The following is a 5,910-nucleotide window of genomic DNA, read 5'->3' as shown; positions in this document are numbered from 1 at the left end:
CCTGGAGAAATAATTAGTGGCCATTTCAAGTTTTTTTTACACAAAATTTGTGCAGTCATCTATCATGAACATGTTTTTAGGACAAAATACAATTAAATTAGGTTTAGTGCACACCAACACGATACAATACCCCTTTTTTCTGTAAAATATAAAAGCTGGGGTTGTTTTTAGTAAATAAATGCCAAACATGAACATATCAAAATTGCACACTCTTGTGAAATGGCAACAAACTACAGTACCTACAATTTTTCATATGTGATGCTTAAAATCCATTCCATTTTATCAGTCATTTTGATGTTCAAGCGATACCTCACATGTGTGGCACAGTCACTGTTTACGTTCATTTGCATGTATGTGTGCTTATTATGTATTATTTTTATTTATTTTAATAATTTTTGAATACTTTTTTTATTGCCAATGTCTCCCCTTCCCTCTAGTGCAGCTAATCAAACTCACACACCAACTTTTTGAGATGGGAACGAGGGGCATCTATTAATAGAAGTATGTAGACATAGGACACACCCCCTGCCATGCCCCCTTAACCACTTGCCGACTGCGCCATGTAGATATATGTCGGCAGAATGGCACTGCTGTGCAAAGTAACGTATATTTACATCACTTTGAATTTCATGCCATTCAGGCGCGCGCATGGTGCATAACCCCTTCACTGCCAGTCACATTTATACAGTAATCAGTGCATTGATTACACACTGATCGCTCCAAAATAGTGTCAAAAGTATCCGATGTGTCCACCATAATGTCGCAGTCATGATAAAAATCACTGATTGCCGCCATTACTGGTAAAAAAAATAACTATAACTTTTGCGCAAATCAATCAATAAACACTTATTGCTATTTTTTTTTTTTTACCAAAAATATGTAGAAGAAATGGGATGCATATATGCAATTGTGTGCTTATTATGTATTATTTTTATTTATTTTAATCATTTTTTAATACTTTTTTTATGCCCAATGTCTCCCCTGCCCTCTAGTGCAGCTAGTCAAACTCACACACCATACCTCCCAACTTTTTGAGATGAGAACGAGGGACACCTATTTGCAAAGGTATGTAGGCATAGGACACACCCTCTGCCATGCCCCCCTAAAGGAGAATAAAAAAATATATAAAAATGATTAGGTAAACCAACAAGTGCTTTTTTTTTTTAAACCACTACTATTATTTTATACTGGCTTGTGAAAATTACAAATGCAGCAATTTAGAAATCAAATGAAAGGCTTAGAACTGGAAAACACTTTTTAAAAGATAAAAAAAGTGCATTTTATATACAACTATATAGACCAGACCAAAATGAGGGACAAATGGAAAGAGGAACAGAGGAACTTTGTTCCAATCAGGGACAGTCCCTCAAAATCAGGGACAGTTGGGAGCTATGACATACTACTTGTAAGGGTAACCCTACCCTGGTCAAGCAAACACAGGCAGAGACAACAATGCAAACAATGGGTATTGCTTTAGCCATGAAGGAAGTCCTTCACATTCTTTCTATGCAAAATAGTTTCTGAAACAAGTAAGAAAGAGCCATGAACCAAAAACACGCAGAATTGACCATGAACTCCAACAGTAACAGAAAGATATAGAAATTATTTTTTCTTTCGGTGAGTAGGGGAGAACTAATACCTAAGATTTTCCCTTGCTTCCTGCTTAGTGAAACCACTGTAATTAAGACAGGAAGCACCCAGAAAGAAATAAAAGGACAAAAAGGTGTTCTAATCTTCCCCCCACTCAATCCAAATAAATTTGCTTTACTTTAATTTTAATTATTTGATCATAGCCTTGTAAAGTCATTTAAATGTTTTTATTATTTTTGACATTCAAGTTTAAAAACTTGTTACTAATTTTTCCCGCAACTTGTTTCAATTCTTTATTCCTCAGGCTGTATATAATTGGGTTCAGCAATGGGGTGAATACAGTATACAGTAAGGACAAGAATTTAGTAATGTCCCATCACTGTACTCTACTAGGTATCAAATACACGCAAACAATGGTACCATAAAAAATGGAGACAACAGTCAGGTGGGAACTGCACGTTGAGAAAACTTTCTGCCTCCCAGTAATAGACGGGATTTCAAAAATAGTGATTATGATGTAAACATACGATACAATTATGATAAAAAATGGGATTACAGCAAACACTGCACTCAGTGATGTTGCTTCTAGCTGAACAATGGTGGTGTCAGAGCAGGAGAGTTGTAGGATCGGATCAAAATCACAGAAAAAGTGATCAATGATATTGGGACCACAAAGCTGTAATGTGGATATGGTTAAAGTGGGAATCAAAGCTGCTAAGAAACTTAAGCTCCAACTTATGATAACTGTTATCCAACAAAATTGGTGACTCATTAACAAAGTATAATGCAATGGTTTACAGATGGCCACATATCTGTCATAAGACATCACTATCAGAAGAAGACACTCCAAACTTTCTGTTGCAGCAAAGAAATTGAACTGGGTGATACATTCAGAAACTGATACAGTAGTAGAATTTTCTAAAACAGTATGGAGCATGGTAGGAACAACATCAGTTGTTAATAAGATATCTAAAACAGATAATTGGGAGAGGAAGAAGTACATAGGAGAATGGAGGGTTTTGCTGTAGGACACCAATGTGATGATCAGGAGGTTTCCACATATTGTAACCCAATACAATATAAGAAAGAGAAAGAAGACCAAAAATGTTATGCTTGTAGGGATATGAAACCCCAAGAACTGGATCACAGTAATCACAGTTACATTTTTCTCATCCATAACCTGAAAACAGGATATAAAATGTATTTGAAACTAGTTTGCTTGGCAAGTAAAAATTATTCCAACCAAATTTGTATGGTGAGAAAGAAGAAAAGGAAAAAAGTTTGGAGTTAAAAAGGCAGGTGTGTAGGCATGAAAGAGAAAAAGAAGGAAGCGAGGGAGAGAGGAAAGGAAAGAAGGTATGAGGGACAAATACAAATAAAAAAACAGGACCAACAAGAGAAGTCCTATGCATGGTGCAATTACACATACCAATGAACAAGATCAAATTGTATTAGGGACAAAACTGGTCAATTGATCTCCATATCTCCACAGAATATTGTACTTTACACATTTCAGAGTAGTTACTTGTTAGCTAGCAACAATTGCATAATCCTCAAGTAGTAAAACTAGTAAATATTGTTCAAGTTTGCAAAATAAAAAAATATATATACAATTAACAAAATGGAAAAAAAAAACTTGACTTGAGTTTTAGTATTCTAAATCTACACATTGCAGATATTTTCCAATAACTACAGTTTAATTACAACAGCAGCAATACCAACAGATAAAGATCAAATTAAATTCAGCAGATACATATTTCCTCTTAAGTGTGTTCTCTGATTATATAAAGTACCATGGCTTTTATTTATATATGCAGAATAAATTTCATGCAAGCACTGGGGGTATTAATGGCTTAAATCAACAAATTATTTTTAGATTTTTTTTTCTTTTCAGCAAACAATTTCTTAACTATGTGTTATCATTAAGTTAAATTATCATTGTGATATAATATGAAATGGAGACTGAATTGCAGAAGCTTTGCTCAAATTGCAAAGCAAAGTACAAAGTACTAGTAACCTGAAGCTGCTTGGCTTCCCAGCCGCTAGGGGGCGCGCGCTACCACGTAACTTGGGAGCTGATGCACGTGCCTGTCGGCCGCAATATCCGCCAGGCACCCCGATTGCCGGTCACAGAGCAGGGACGTGGATCTATGTGTGAGGGAGAGGAGACCGATCGTGTGTTCCCAGTACAGAGGAACACCGATCGGTCACCAACCCTAGTCAGTCCCCTCCCCCCACAGTTATAATCACTCCCTAGGTAACACATTTAACCCCTTGATCGCTCCCTAGTGTTAACCCCTTCCCTGCCAGTGACATTTATACAGTAATCAGTGCATTTGTATAGCACTGTTCACTGAATAAATGTGAATGGTCCCAAAATAGTGTCAAAACTGTCCGATCTGTCGCCCGCAATATCGCAGTCCTGACAAAAATTGCAGATCGCCGCCATTACTAGTAAAGAAAATAAAAAAATAAATGCCATGAATCTATCCCCTATTTTGTAAGTGCTATAACTTTTGCGCAAACCAATCAATATACGTTTATTGTGATTTTTTTTACTAAAAATATGTAGAAGAATACATATCGCCCTAAACTGAGGAAGAAATATGTTTTTTTTTTTAAATTGGGATATTTATTATAGCAAAAAGTAAAAAAAATTGTGTTTTTTTCAAAATTGTCAGTATTTTTTTGTTTATAGCGCAAAAAATAAAAACCGCAGAGGTGATCAAATACCACCAAAAGAAAGCAATGTCATATGGGTACAGTGTTGTATGATTGCGCAATTGTCATTCAAAGAGTGACAGCGCTGAAAGCTGAAAATTGGCCTGGGCAGCAGTGGCATCACTAGGGGGTGGCTTTTGGGGCTATAGCCTCGAATCTGGGGCCAATAGCCCAGAGTCTCTGCAGGGGTCACCAAGGGGAGGGGAGGCTCTCTGGGGACCCTGATGTAAGTGGGGGGCTCTCTGGGGACCCTGATGCAGGGGGAGGCTTTCTGTGGACCCTGATTTAAGGGAAAGGCTCTCTGGGGACCCTGATTTAAGGGGGAGGCTCTCTGGGGACCCTAATGTAAGGGGGGGCTCCCTGGGAACCCTGATGTAAGTGGGGGGCTCTCTGGGGACCCTGATGTAAGGGGGGCTCTCTGGGGATATATATACATACATATATTATATACATGTGTATGCCCACTCAAGCGTATGGCTTTCTTTACTATGCTGCTATGGGCTCTAGCCCCAGATCTTTTGTAGACCTAGCAATGCCCCTGCTGGGCAGAAAGGGGGTTAAAATGCCCTGTATTGAAGTGGTTAGGGTGCACGGGTGCTGCCCCCTCTGTCACCCCACCTCCCTCTGTGTAGAATGGATAGATTCATGAATCTATCCATGGCTGCTGTAGCCATCCCCTATTCAGTCGTCCGGCCCCTTTTCAAAATCTGGGTGCCTCAATTCCAGGGGCGGGGGTGTTTTTTTAGCAACTGGCTCTAATAGGCTCTATTAGGCTTCAAAAAAGTGGACTAAGAGCTCAAAGCATTGCGCTCACAGTCCATCCAGGTGTGTTAGAAAAGCAAATGACTATTTGCTTTTCTAACACTGAACCGCCTCTCAGCCAATCAGGAGATGTGGATCTAAAACCCATCAGCTGATTGGCTGAAGGCATAGGTGCTCTGATTGGATGCCTAACAGAATGGAAACAGAGATGCACGGGAGGACAGAGAACCACGGAGGATGCATGAGCCATTGCCTAACCTGCTGCATGTCTCACAGCATCGCTGTCACCCGCTGCTTGGCAGGATGGGGTACGTGCCGGTCAGTGGGTGAGCAGGGGGGTCACAGTGGCTGCAAATGATGGGCATAGAGGCTGCATATGATGGGCACAGGCTGCATATGATGGGCATAGGCTGCATATGATGGGCACAGGCTGCATATGATGGGCACAGGCTGCATATGATGGGCACAGAGGCTGCATATTATGGGCACAGAGGCTGCACATGATGGGCACAGTCTGCATATGATAGGCACATAGGCTGTATGATGGGCAGATGCTGCATATGATGGGCACAGAGGATACATATGATGGGCACAAAGGCTGCATATGATGGGCAAAGGCTGCATATTATGGGCACAGAGGCTGCAAATGATGGGCACAGGCTGCATATGATGGGCACAGAGGCTGTATGATAGGCACAGGCTGCATATGATTGGCACAGAGACTGCATATGATGGGCACAGGCTGCATATGATGGGCACAGAAGCTGCATATGATGGGCACAGAGGCTGCATATGATGGGCACAGACAGATCCCACACAGGGGGTACTCACATGTGA

At 40.2% G+C, this 5,910-nt stretch overlaps 1 pseudogene; it reads right to left on the bottom strand.

Annotated features, from left to right (window-relative positions):
• Positions 1 to 1,807: 1,807 nt before the first annotated feature.
• On the bottom strand, positions 1,808 to 2,767 carry LOC141134220 (olfactory receptor 11L1-like; annotated as a pseudogene).
• Between the last annotated feature and the right edge of the window lie 3,143 nt (positions 2,768 to 5,910).

Source organism: Aquarana catesbeiana, linkage group LG03, assembly GCF_042186555.1.
Source record: "Aquarana catesbeiana isolate 2022-GZ linkage group LG03, ASM4218655v1, whole genome shotgun sequence".
Lineage (NCBI taxonomy): Eukaryota > Metazoa > Chordata > Amphibia > Anura > Ranidae > Aquarana > Aquarana catesbeiana.
This window is presented reverse-complemented; position numbering and strand designations above follow the sequence as displayed.